The following is a 13,105-nucleotide window of genomic DNA, read 5'->3' as shown; positions in this document are numbered from 1 at the left end:
TAACTTGAAAGTTTTTTAAACCTGTGTGGGTGAGCTGGGAGAATGGTTATCCCAACAGCAAAAAATAGTCAGGGAATTGGGCAGATTTTAGAGGGATGGGCAGAGGACAAGTATGCAATTTGGAGACTCTTGAGTTTGGAGTTACCAGTGAGACTTTTAGGTAGATATAATCAAAAGGAGGTCTGAAATAAAGACTGGGGTGAAGGAAAAAGAGAGGAAGCCATAAAGGTAGGAGAAGGGAGAATTATCAGGACCATTGGAGACCTGGATATGAAGGGAGGAAAGTATACCAAGAATGTGGCACGTGGTCAAGGATCTCAGATTCTGTAGAGATGTCAGTTCAGATGAAGTCTAAGAAAAGGCAATTGGACTTGGTAATAAGAAGGTCATAGTGACCTTTGAGAGATTAAGTTTTTGTTTATTTGAATTGAATTCACTCCTTCCTCTCAGTTTAAACAAGGGGATTATATTATTACTATGAATGTAACATTTACAATAAACACCAATAAACCAACAATTGAACCAAATATGAGATAAATCACTAGCTCATACTTTAAACTTGAGCCCATTTCTTTATTAGTCAAATAGGGGAAAGAAAAATTATGCTCCACATTTTAACAAAATAAAATCAACAAAAGCAAATACATTTACTCATGTCCCCCTCCCTTTGACCTTTTCTATGTAATTCCAAGTGCCAAAATGGAGTTTCTTTTCAGAGATGCATGAGAAAGTTTGTATGAACTGATGAAGAGTGAAGCAAACATAACCAGGAGAACAAAAATACCCAATGACTACAATAATGCTTATAAAAAGAACATTAAAACAAAGCTGAGGGGCAGCTAGGTGACAACAGTGGATAGAGACACCGGCCCTGGAGTCAGGAGCACCTGAGTTCAAATCCAGCCTCAGACACTTGACAACTTACTAGTTGTGTGATCCTGGGCAAGTCACTTAACCCCAATTTCTTCACAAAAAACAAAAAAACCAAAGCTGAACACAGAGTAATTATAACGATCAATCTTGGCCCCATACAAAAGCAAATGCATATTCCTCTTTTGGTAGAGAGATGGGGACTATGTATAGGAATGTTATATGCATCATCAGATTCAGCCATTGTTTTCAGAAACTTAATTTATTTTCTCTGTTACAAGAAAGGGCTCAGGCAGTGAGGAAGAAGATTAGATTTTAAATTATTGTAGTGTAAAAATAAAAGACAAGAAAAATTTATTTTAGGAAATAAGAGAATACATAGTCAGAATTTTTTTAAATCATAAAAGTATTTTATTATTTTCCAGTTACATGTAAGATAGTTTTCAACATTTCTTTTCATAAGATTTTTAGTTCCAATTTTTTCTCCCTCCCTTCCTTCCCTCTCCCCTCCCCAAGACAGAAAGCAATCTGATATAGGTTACATGTGTACAATCACATTAAACATATCTCTGTATTAGTCATGTTGTGTAAGAAGAATCAGAACAAAAGGGAAAAACCTCCAACACCCCCCCCCTGAAAAAAAAGTAGAAACAGTATGGTTTAATCTGCATTCAGAATCTACAGTTCTTTTTCTAGATGTGGAAAACATTTTGCATCATGAGTCCTTTGGAGTTTGTCTTGGATCATTGTATTACTGAGAAGAGTTAAGTCTATTACAGTTGATCGTCCCACAGTGTTTCTGTTACTATGTACAATGTTTCTTCCTGGTTCTGTTACCTTCACTCAGCATCGTCCACTTAAATCTTTCCAGGTTTTTCTGAAATCTGCCTGCCTCATCATTTCTTACAAGCACAATATATTCCATTACATTCATATACCACACCTTGTTCATAGCCATTTCCCCATTGATAGGTATTCCCTCGGTTTCCAATTCTTTGCCACCACATATTGATGAATATTTTAATTCTCCTTTCTTGTCTATCTCCAAGAAGGCCCCTAGACCATTCTCTTCTTGGCACTGGATCAAGCTCCATGTTGGAAAACTTTTCTCTTTTATAACATCAGAATGGCTCATGTTTGCTCCAACACAGAGGTCCTCCTCTGAGAATTTGGCATGTTTCTATCTCATTTCCTCTATAAGCACACAAACTCCTAATATACATTTTAACATAAAGTCATAAATTGCATTTCATATTTCAACATGTACAGTAGAGAAATGGAACCCATGACCCAGGCCCGAGTTGGCAAGAGAACCAAATAGATAGAACTCCATCCTTCCCAGAGGAATGGTCTTCTTCCCCCACATAAACTGATAACACCAAAAGGAAAATACCCAAAGATGAGTGAAAGTTGGAAACTTGAGTGAAAACAGCACCCTCATATCTTCACTCTCTTGAATTTCCCATCATCTCTGATTAATTGATTGCTTTGGTTTTCATGCATGTAATATATGCCTCTTTTAGTTCCCTATCTGTCAGATCCTTTGCTCTGCATAGAATCTTCAGATTATCCTGGTTCTTAAATTCTGTTTAGTTCAGGGATCCCCGACCACTCTGTACAGCTTGCTTATTTGCCCATCTGGTTCTACATTCCTAGTCAGCATCATGAACTCCCAGATACTTCTGCTGTCATGGGTATCTTGTTCTAATTTTAGCCCAATAAAATGTCCCTGCTTATAGCTCAATATTTTCTGGTTTGAATTTGACTTTCTCCAATATCACTGGTGTTACTGTATCTTTCCATGAGTTAGACATGGCTTAATAAATTATAGCTCAACCTTTGAGCCTGAAACTATGGAAGCCCTTTGTATATTTAATGTATTTACTCTTTTTGCTAACCATTTCTGGGCTTTTGCAATCGTAAAGCAATGTCTCCAGGTATGCAGCTGGAGTCCTTTCCTTGATGTACTTACTTCAGAATTGAATATTAAATTTTGCTATGATAAGGTTCTGTGGATTCTTTCTAATTGTATGTTTTTGGTTGCTTCTGGAAATTTTTCTTGAATAATTTCCTGGAATGTAGTGCTCAATCTTTTTTCTCCTAAATTTCCTCAGATATCAGTAATCCTAAAGCTACGGAATCTTGATTTAACCCTTAGATGTGTCACTCATATAGGTATGATTTTAATAGTTATTTTTTCAGAGCTTGTCTTATTACTTGTCTGCATTGTCTGCAATTGAGATTTTTATTATATTCTTCACTAAATCATTAGTGATTTAGCATCTATTTTAGCAGGTAGCTGAGTGGTGCAGTGGATGGAGTGCCAGGTCTGGAATCAGGAATTCATTTTCCTGAGTTCAAATCCAGCTTCATACTTACTTAGTGGTGTGACCCTGGGCAAGTCACTTAACCTTGTTTGCCCTTTTTCCTCATCTGAAAAATGAGCTGGAGAAGAAAATGGCAAAACACTCCTGTATTTTTGCAAAAAAAAAATCCAAATGGGGCTACAAAGAGTCAAAATGATTCACCACCAACTACATTCACTTGACATCTTTCAGTTCCTACTCCAGTGACTTACACACAATCTTGATAGCCAAAAACTCTTCTTTTACTTGCTCTTCTGATTTTTTAAATCAGTGTCCATTTACTTTAAATTCTTTAACACGTAATTTATTCATTTGAAAGCCACTCTGAGGATGTCATATTGTTTTTTTCCCTCTCTTCTGTTGGGTCTGATATTTAAGCTGTATCTGCTGATCCTTGGCATCTAAAAATGGCATCGGTGTTGTTCTTCATTTTTGCCCTTTTGGTGGAGAGATTTGATTTTCATTCTTTTACAAGCTTTTAAAGTCATGTGTCCCCCTCTTTATTATTGCTTGTGAGGAAAAAGAGAATCTGAGGAGCCTTACTCCTTGGCAACTTTTCATTCTTTCCTCCTGGTTGGAAGCCCCACCTGCTTTCTAATAAGGAAAAAGGTTTAAGCGTGAAGTCTGAGATAAGGAATATGAGATTATGAGATTTGAGGCATACAAGAGACTTTAGAAATAAACTTGTCTGGGGGCAAGCTAGGTGGAACAGTAGATAAAAGCACCGGTTCTGGATTTAGGAGGACCTGAGTTCAAATCCAGCTTCAGACACTTTGACACACTACTAGCTGTGTGACCCTGGGCAAGTCACTTAATCTTCACTGCTCTGCAAAAAAAAAAAAAAAGAAAAGAAAAGAAAGAAACTTGTCTGACTTCATTCAATTCAGTCAATTCCACAAAAATTAAGTGCCTACCTTGTGAAAACGCATTGGGCTAAAAATTGCTCAATGAAAGAGACTCTGTCTTCAAAGAGCTTATATTCTATTGGAAGGAGGATACAATATGGACCTAGAATGTGTAATTACACATTGATTTGAGGAGGGTTATAGCACTACTGATTGAAGGGGGAAGAATTAGAGAAGACATCAGAGAAGAGGAGAGAATGAACTAGTTGAATCAATTTTCACAATGGTTACTAGTGAATATCATCTCTAACACTTCCTGAAGTCATGGATGGGGAAAAATCCCCCTGGGAAGTATTTGCGGTGGAAGACAGAGGAAACTATCAATTACTTCCCCTGTCTACTTTCAGCATGCCCCAGTGGCTGGTTTGGAGGTCTTTTATAACCCCTCTGATTTAGATTCAACTGAATTCTGGTTCTGAGCTGCCAGCTTCCTCTCTAAGATCGATGGTTTTTAACTTGGGGTCTTGTGATCTTTTAAAAATATTTTATTAACTGTTTTATTGTTGTTCAGTCATTTTTCAGTCATTTCCCACTCTTCATGACCCCCATTTGAGGTTTTCCTTGGCAAGATACTGGAGTGGTTTTCCATTTCCTTCTCCAGCTCATTTTCAGATGAGGAAACTGAGGCAAGCAGGTTAAGTGACTTGCCAGGGTCACACAGCTAGTTAGTGTCTGAGAGCCTGGATCTGAACTCAGGAAAATAAGTCTTCCTGATTATAAGCCTGGCACTCTATCTGCTGTGTCACCTAGCTGCCCCTTATTAACTATATTTAAATTATAATCGGTTTTATTTTAGTCACTTAAAAACTATTATTCTAAAAAGCAATCCATAAGCTTCACCAGACTGCCAAAGGGGTCCATGATACAAAAAAGTCAAGAACCCCAGTTCTAAATGAAAATTCTTTTCCTGGTTCCTATCTTCCTAGTAATAGTGGAATGCTTTGTACCCTCTTGCTTAGCAAGGCCAATGTCCTATAATAAGCAGATGGTTTTTATTGCGTTCTCTTGCTCAGGGCTGCACAGAAAGGTCCACAGGGACTCCCTTCTCATGAAGTCCATCCAACCCCCATCCTTCCCTTTCCAAGTATATGGTCCCTATACAATCCCCAAATCCAGGCGCAAGACCTGACATATGAGTGCTTCTTTCAGGAAACAGCTCCCTTGCTATGAACTATTCTGGGCACTTGGGGAGCCATCTGGGGTACTACACTAAGAACCCCAATGTTCCCCTATCACATAAGAGATAAGAAGACTTCTCATGAATTTATACATGATTTTCTTATAATTAATTTATATTCATGGATGCAGAAAATATATGTTGGGTTTGAGTAATTTGGATGAACTTAGAAGGCATGAAGGGGAGAAATGTGAAAGAAGTCTAGGAAGGTCCATTGTGAGCCAGCTTGTGATGGACCCTGATGGAGGTCCCAAGAGAAGAGGGAGTCAGTGATTATCTGGGACATTCAGGTCCTATTGAGACAATGTCCAATTTTTTACTTTTTTTTACTATCTGCCAAGGCAAACTCAGGAATTATTGCAATTACAAAATTCTTTCTACACAAATAAAATCAGATCTAAACAAATGGAAAAATATAAATTGCTCAAAGGTAGGCCATGCTAATATAATAAAAATGAAAATTCTACCCAAATTAATTTACCTATTCAGTGCCATATCAATCAAACTACAAAAAAAGTATTTCTTTGAGCTAGAAAAAACAGTAACAAAATTCATATGGAAGAATAAAAGGTCAAGAATATCAAGGGAATTAATGAAAAAAATGCAAAGGAAGTTGGCCTACTTGTACCAGATCTAAAATTATATTATAAAGCTGCAGTCATCAAAGCTATTTGATACTGGTTAAGAAATAGAGGAGGATCAGTGGAATAAGTTAGGCACACAAAACATAGCAGTAAATGAATATAGCAATCTCCTGTTTGATAAACCCAAAGACCCTAGCCTCCAGGATAAGAACTCACTATTTGGCAAAAACTGCTGGGAAAAGAAAACAGTATGGCAGAAACTAGGCATAAACAAACATCTTATACCATACACTAAAATCAAAATGGGTACAAGATCTAGACATAAAAGGTGATACCATAGGCAAATTAGAAAAGGAATAGTTTACTTGTCAGAACTATGGAGAGGGGAAGAATTTATGACCAAAGATGAAATAGAGAACGTTATGAAATGAAGAGTCAATCATTTTGACTGCATTAAATTAAAAAGGGTTTGCAGAAACAAAATCAATGCAAACAAGATTAGAAGGAAAGCAGAAATCTGGGAAAAAAATTTTTAAAGACAGTATTTTGGATAAAGGCCTCATATCCAAAATATATAGAGAACTGAGTTAAATATATAAGAATACAAGGCATTCCCCAATTCAGAAATGGTCAACAGATATGAACAGGCAGTTTTCAGATGATGAAATTAAAACTATCTACAGCCATATGAAAACATGTTCTCAATCACTACTGATTAGAGAAATGCAAATTAAAACTACTCTGAGGTACCACCTCACACCTATCCAATTGGCTAATATGACAAAAAAAAAGGCAAAGGATAAATGGTGGAGAAGCTGTGGGAAAATTGGAACACCAATGCACTGTTGGTGGAACTGTGAACTGATCCAACCATTCTGGAGAGCAATTTGGAACCATGCCCAAAAGGCTTTAAAAATGTGCATACCCTTTGACCCAGCAATACCACTACTAGGTTTATATCCCAAAGAGATCATAAAAAAGGAGAAAGGATCCACATGTACAAAAATATTTATAGCAACTCTCTTTGTGGTGGCAAAAAATTGGAAACTGAGGGGATGCCCATCAATTGGGGAATGGCTAAACATGTTGTGGTATATGAATGTAATGGAATACTATTGTGCTGTAAGAAACAATGAGCGGGCAGATTTCAGAAAAACCTGGAAAAACCTACATGAATTGATGCTGAGTGAGATGAGCAGAACCAAGAGAACATTGTACATAGTATTATTAATATGGATTTGAAGGAGGTGCCTTATTATCCAAAAGTATTTTTTATGAAACCCTAGGTTAATAGGAGCAAAATGTCCTTCAACTTAACTCCAAACTGAACCCAGATAGCTAGCAGATAAAAAGTCCCTACCTGGTGACTTCTTTCCTCAGGATAGTAAGTCCCTATCTTATGGGGACATCTGGGCATCCTCATCCTTGCTAAACTCCCCCTTTTTTTGGGGCAATGAGGGTTGTGACTTTCCCAGGGTCACACGGCTTGTAAGTGTCAAGTGTTGAGGCTGGATTTGAACTCAGGTCCTCCTGAATCCAGGGTCAGTGCTTTATCCACTACACCACCTAGCTGCCCCCCAAACCCTTTTTTGGAATTCTGTAATCTTATCATGATTCTTCGGTATTTCCTCCATACTTGTTATAACTGAAATTGTTAAACTGCTTTTGCTTCTGGGTCGATTCATACTATTGAAACTGATAACACTCTGTAACCAGTGAGCAAAGAAACCTTAAATACCCTTAGAAAGAGGGAGTCTCTGGGCTCCCTTCTTAGGAGGGGGTCTCCACATGATTATGTTTCTTTCTTCTTGGGACAAAATAAATTGGTATTATGTTTTTTCTGTCTGTCTCTGATCTGGTTTTTCCTGTAGGAAAAATTATGAAAATTTGATCTGGTTTTGTCCTGTAGGAGACATGTTCTCTGGTCTTTTTTTTTGTAGGAGATATTATAAAATTAATTTCTCTGATCTGTCTATTAATTAATTTTTTGCAGGAGACAGGCAGATAAAAACTACATTTAATTTTCAACAGTATCAACAATATTTTGTGATGATCAACTGTGATAGACTTAACTCTTATTAGCAATGCAATGATCCAAGACAATGCCAAAAGACTTATAGTGGAAAATGCTCTCCACATTAAGAAAAAGAACTATGGCATCTGAATGCAGACTGAAATATACTGTTTTCACTTTTGCTGTTGCTTTTTTTGTTATTGTTCTTGTTTTTTCTTTCTTGTGTTTTTTTTGTTCTGATTAATGTGGAAATATGTTTAACATGATTATGTTATGGGGAAATTGGTGGGGGTTTGGGGTAGGGGTTCTCAGGAATTCCTTTTTAAAGAATTACACCTTCTTGCACACAAATCTAATTAAAATAAAATATTATTTTATTTAGGCGCTAGGGAAAGGAAACCAAGTCCTTGGACTTCTCATGGGGCGAAGGCATCACACAGAGGTGTGGTTCTCTGAGATACCTATCTCTCCAAACAGGAGACAGGCAAATACTTTTATAGAGGACTGATGGTGGTCCAATGGGGTGATCATCTGACTGTGGAAAGTTCCTTTATTGGGGGAGGACCGTTCCCCACTGGTGGTGGTTGGGAGAAGTTCAGTAAGAGGCAGTTGAGATCTCTCAAGCCATCTCTGTCCCCCTCATGCCCCGAAGGCAGCATCCACCACTAATCTTATCTCCCCAAGGGGAGGGGGAAACTGGAATGAAGGTTGGTGGTCCTGGAGCTAACTCAGTCCCAATCGGGTGCTGCTTCTCTCTTTAGGTGTGTCTGTCCTTTGGTTTAGCTTCTCAAGGAGAAGGTTCCTTGATTTCCCCCAGAAAACTTCTGAGGTACCCCAGGTCCATGACAATTATAATGTATAACCTATATCAAATTGCTCGCTGCCTTTGGGAGGGAAGAGGGGAGAGAAGGGGAAGAAAAATTTGGAACTCAAAAAATATCTTTACATGTAATTGATACAAATTTTAAATTAAAATAAATTTTTTTAAAAAGTCAATGTTTGGAGTTACGTCTTGGCCTCAAATTGGTAGACCAGGAAAATGTGTACTTGTTACATTCAATCTTATCTATTGTGCCCAGAGAACTAAGGGTCTATGAGTGTATTTGAGAAAAGGCATAACCTTTCAGCTAGGTGATTCAAGGGATAGAGCACTAGGCCTGAGTTCAAATCCAGTCTCATACAGTTACTATCTGAGTGACTTTGGGCAAGTCACTTAACCTCCATTGGCCTCTGTTTCCTCATCTGTAAAATCGAAATAAAATGGAATAAATAATAGCACCTCCCTCCCAGGGTTATTGTGAGGCTCCAATGAGATAATAATTATGAAGCACTTAGCACAGTGCCTGGAACATAGTGTTAAATAAATGTTAGCTATTATTATTAGATAGTTACTCATGCTAGTGCTGGTTGACTAAGACTGCTGTGCGCCTTTTTCAAGTCAGGAAGGAAGCCGGCACAAGACATTTCTGCATCTGGGCTTCATATATCTGTACCAGCTGTTGGAACCTAGTACCATTCTACACCCAAAGATGAAAATCCACTTTTCCTCCCGGCCAACTCCTTCCTTCAAAAGAGAAGGGGAGCAAAGTAGAAGGGAGAATTTAATGACTTTATGGGGGCCTATTGGGCCCATACCAAGAAGGAGTCAAAGCTGTCTGCCAAATAAGCCAGGCTGTAGGAAGGCATTACTTATGGGACAGGAAAGCCAAAGAGCTAAGTTTGAGTGCCTGAACTGTCACCCATTCAGCGTGGGACCTTAGAAGGCGTATTCATTGCTCCTCTCTGGCCAGTTTCCTCTTCTACAAAATGGGGAGGGTTTGGGGCTAGAGAGTCTAGCTACTGGGTGATCTCTGGGGACATTTCCAGTTCTAGTGTTCTATGGTCTATGTTAGAATGTTCTATGTTCTAAGGTCCCTTCAAGCTCTAACAGTCTGTTTTTATGCCCTAACATTCCACGTTCTAGCTCTAACAGCCTGTGTACTATCTCAACATTCCTTATGCTAAAGTCCTTTCCAGCTCTAACAGTCAATATTCTTTGCTCTAAAATTTTATTTTTTAAGGTCCCTCCCAGCTTCTAATAATTGGAAAGACTTGATTCCCTTAGTTTCCTAGGAAAAAATCTCTTTTAAACAATACCAACATCATCTCAAATGAATGAAGAGGAAAGCAAGCCTTTCCAGATTTCAGTTACAATGGTTTATAGGGAAAGGCTGGAAGATCAATCAGAGAGCCCTAACAAGTGTGGAGTCTTGCTGACATTTGAAAAGGAATTGGTCCCTGGGGGCTGGGGGCAGCGTGGGGAGGTAGCTAAATAGATAGAAACCCAGAAGGAAGGGGCCAAGGGAACTCACTGGGGTTATCCCTTACAGTTTAGCTAACGACACACACCTTGGCACAAAGTCACCTGCATGGAGGCCCAAATAAACAGGTGTCCCATGAGTAATCAGGAAGGCATTCTAAGACCCAACACTCTGATTTTTATACAGCATGAGGCCAAGAATTGGAGGAATTGGGTAGAGATGAGTAGAGGAGAAGGAAAGGCTCACATAGGGCACTTCACCTACTGGCATGATTGAAAGCAATGGGGGTTAAGGGAAATCACTGGCCCCGTGCCATGTCACTACCTGGAAAGGTTAGGAACAATAAGAGATCCCATATCTCTGTCAGGTATCTCTTGTAATCCTTGATGTCTGGAGGTTAATTTTTAAAAACAGGTTCAAAGCCAGACAGCTGGGGCTCAGGGGCCCCTCAAAGTTTACTCTTCCCCTGTTTGCTTTAGTTAATCATTCCCAGGAGCACAAAGAGCATGGAAAAGTCTGGGGGATGGGCCAGTAGCTGACCTTGACTAGGTGCCTAGGAGCCTGACTCAGCCCTGCCTTACCGGTTTTGTGTTAAGTAGGAAACTGTTCACCTTAGGCAAAAGAAATTATGGGGAGGGGACAATCAGACCACAGGTAAAAAAAATGCCAGGAGAAGGGGTCCTCTAGCCCCTCCCCCGAGTCTAGCCCACACATTCCTTTAGGGAGAAAAGATGGGTTTGGGTGGGGGGGGAGGAGAACACAAGAGTGGGCTGGAATTTGGGCCCTGAGTGGAAAACACAGCAATGGGACTCTAGGTGGGAGAAGAGCTCAGGGCTGGGCCAGGGAACAAGGATTCAGCTTCCTGACACAGAATAGTCAATGAATCAATCATACGCATAAGATTTTATTGGGTGATTTAGTTTGGCTTGGTAGGGTGAGTGGAATAAGGGTGTCACGGGGAAGAGTGTGGGGGTTCTTGGGTATTGCTCAATAAAGAATGACATTCTCACACACAGTCCAATTAGAACTAAGATGGTTTTTTATTTGGCGCTAGAGAAAGTGATGGAGTGGAAAGTCAAAGACTACATCTGAGGAGAAGGTGGCTTAGAAATATCCTTCTCATGCCCAAAGGGCGATAAAGCTGTCCATACCCTTTTACCCAGCAACACCACTTTTGGGTCTTTTTCCCAAAGAAATCATGGAAAGGGGAAAGGGACCCACATGTACAAAAATATTTATAGCTGCTCTTTATGTGGTGGCAAGGAATTGGAAGTTGAGGGGATACCCATCAATTGGGGAATGGCTGGACAAGTTGTGATATATGAATACAATGGAATACTATTGTGCTGTAAGAAACGATAAGCAGGAGGAGTTCAGAGAAACCTGGAAGGTCTTGCGTGGGTTGATGATGAGTGAGATGAGCAGAACCAGAAGAACATTGTACACGGTATCATCAACATTGAGTGTTGATCTACTGTGATGGACTATATTCTTCTCACCAATGCAATGGTACAGAAGAGTTCCAGGGAACTCATGATGGAAGAGGATCTCCAAATCCAGGAAAAAAAAAAGAAAGAAAGAACTGTGGAGTATAGATGCTGAATGAACCACACTATTTCTTTTGTTTTTGGTGCTGTTGTTTTTTCTATTTTGAGGTTTTTCATCATTGCTCTGATTTTTCTCTTATAACATGACTAATGCAGAAATAGGATTAATGTTATTATGTATATATATACATATATATATACATATATATGTATCATATATATACGTATATGTATATGTATGCATATATATACATATATATATATATATAACCTATATCAAATTACCTGCTGTCTAGGGGAGGGAGGAGGAAGAGGAGGGGGGGAGAAAAATCTGAAATTGGAAAGCTTGTATAAACAAAAGTTGAGAACTATCTTTACATATAACGGAAAAAAGTAAATTAATTAATTAATTAAAATTTTTTTTAAAAAAAAGAAATATCCTTCTCCCAGAACAGACAGAAGAAAAAGCATTTACAGAGGATAGATGGGGTGTCCACTTGAAAGTGGAAAGTTGCTTTTTGGGGTGGGGTGGGGAAAGCCTGTATGCTTGTCATATTCCTGATTGTTGAAGGAGGGTGTTTTTGAAATGATGGTCCTGACCTTTGGGGTTATCTCTGTTTCCTAGCTCCAATCATGTAGTAGCCAGGCCTAATTGACTTCCCTTCTATAAGATTTTATCTCCCCTTACTTTTTTTTTTTTTTTGGTGGGGCAATGAGGGTTAAGTGACTTGCCCAGAGTCACACAGCTAGTAAGTGTCAAGTGTCTGAAGCTGGAACTAGAGGTTAGAGACATCAAGAAGAACAGTTCTTCATCAAACAATAATATTGCTGTCTCTGTGCACACTGTTAATGTGCACAATGTGTTCTCCTGGTTCTGTTCACTTCACTATACATGAGTTTGTTATGGACCCATAGCACCCCAGAAGTTCTCTGGAGCACATCCAAGAACCTTCTCCTTGAGAAACTAAACCAAAGGACAAACACACCTAAAGAGATAAGTGGAACCAGATCAGACTGAGCTAGCTCTGGGACCCCCATCCTTCATTCTAGTCTCCCTCACCCCTGGGGAGATAAGATTAGGTGTGGCTTCTGCCTTTGTGGCTGGAGGAGGAGAGAGAGATGGCTTGAGAGATCCGAAGCCACCCCTCACCCAATTCCCCCAGCCACCACCAGTGGGGGATGTTCCTCAATAAGGGAACTTTCCACAGTCAGACGATCACCTCATCAGACCCCCATCAGTATCTGCCTGTCTCCTGCTCGAGGAGATTGGTATCTCAGAGCCATGCTCTGTGCCATGCCTTTCTCTCCATGAGAAGTCCAAGGCTTTCTCTCTTGGTTTCCC

Source organism: Dromiciops gliroides, chromosome 2, assembly GCF_019393635.1.
Source record: "Dromiciops gliroides isolate mDroGli1 chromosome 2, mDroGli1.pri, whole genome shotgun sequence".
In the NCBI taxonomy this organism is placed as follows: domain Eukaryota; kingdom Metazoa; phylum Chordata; class Mammalia; order Microbiotheria; family Microbiotheriidae; genus Dromiciops; species Dromiciops gliroides.
The sequence above is the reverse complement of the archived record's forward strand: the minus strand, read 5'-3'. Positions refer to the sequence as shown.